Here is a 1,716-nt window from a genome sequence, read left to right on the forward strand (position 1 = left end):
ACCCAATAAAGGTTGCTTGGTTTTTCCACTGTTTGAATTATTCACTATAGGCTAACATTAGAGGGAATGCAAAGCAAAGAAGATGTGAATGTTGAATGTTGTGAAATATTCCTTTATAAAATCAGAAACTGATCTAAAATCCAAATTAGTAAAACGATGTATCAATTCCAACAACAAAATTAAAACCAGGGCAAGCAGAAAAAAACATTTTATCACTGTGCAATCATAGAAGGACATGAGCTTATATAAAGGACATATACACTAACACCCAATTAAACAGACTTTTGACTAATTTCAATACAAAATTAAAATTTCCTATGAAGATATGATATATTTTTACATATTATGATTGAACCATAAGAAACTGAGGGTTTTGTGTATGCAGATATATGTATGTGTACAAGACTGTGTCTCTACAGCTGGGGGGAGAGAGGAAGAGAGTACAAATACAAAAAAAATGTCAAAAAATACTATGGGCTGTAGCTGCAGTTACAGATAGAGTGATGCTCAGATGAAAATTACACCTGTAATTGCTTATATTAGAAGTGAAGCCTTTTTCTAAGATTTCACATCATTAGAAAAAGAAAATACAAAAAACCCATATGATGTAGAAGTGAAATAATAATATCAGAAATAAATAAAATGAAATGCTAACATATAATAGAAAGGATCAACAAAATCAAAGTCTGTGCTTTGAAAAGCCTCGTTTAAAAAATTATTTGTCAAGATTAATCAAGAAAAAAGGAGATATGAATAGACAATATTAGTAAGGAAAGGGAAGAGAGGACTCTAGATGGAACAGATTTAAAAGATAAGAGCATATTATGAACAACTTTACATCAACACATTAAAGATATAAATGAAATGTACACATTCCCAGGAAAATATAAATTACCAAACTTATTTAAGAAGAAAATTAAAAATATTTAATTGCTTGAGAAATTGAATCAGTAGTAAATATTTTCCCACAAAGACAGCATCAAACCTGCATAGCTTTTTGCTCAAGTGCTACTAAGCACTATAGCTAATAGAAAAAGTTACAGAAATAATAATAACAAGCTTAAACTTTTAACAAGGGGAAAAAAGAAAGAATACAATCCAACTCATTTTATAAGACAAGTATAAATCTGATATAAAAATGTGACATACTATAAAATTTTCTCATATTTAATAATATATATAACTATTCTAAACAAAATAATTAACCAAAGAAACAACATAAAAAATACATTATGATGAAGTTGTGCTATCCCAGAAGTGGAAAGATGTTTAATCATTAGATAATCTATTAGTTTATTTTCAGTCTCTCCTTTCCAGTTAATATAAATGTTTTAAGGCCATAAAATTTCCTCTGTGTGTAGCTTTAGTTATGTTTTACTAGCCTTAGTTGAAACACTTTTTTTTTAACTTGAAAATTTGTAGATAATATTTGACTTCAGCTTTGATTTCCTCTTTGATACAGACATTTTAACAGTGAATTTTTACTTTTCACATAGTTAAAAATCTGATGGTTGGTTTTACTGAATTATGTTTAAATAATAGAGTCTATAAAATTTAAAATTTTAAAATTTATTAAGCTTTATTTGTCCAAGTACACAATTAGTCTAAAAAAGTCAGCATGAAACATGAGCGTGAAAATTAAAGTATATTTTATTTTGCTGTACAAAGTCCCACATCTATCCTATGTTCTTATCTCTTCAATAATTATGAACATGT

The sequence above is a fragment of the Capra hircus genome, chromosome 10 (assembly GCF_001704415.2).
Source record: "Capra hircus breed San Clemente chromosome 10, ASM170441v1, whole genome shotgun sequence".
Taxonomy (NCBI): domain Eukaryota; kingdom Metazoa; phylum Chordata; class Mammalia; order Artiodactyla; family Bovidae; genus Capra; species Capra hircus.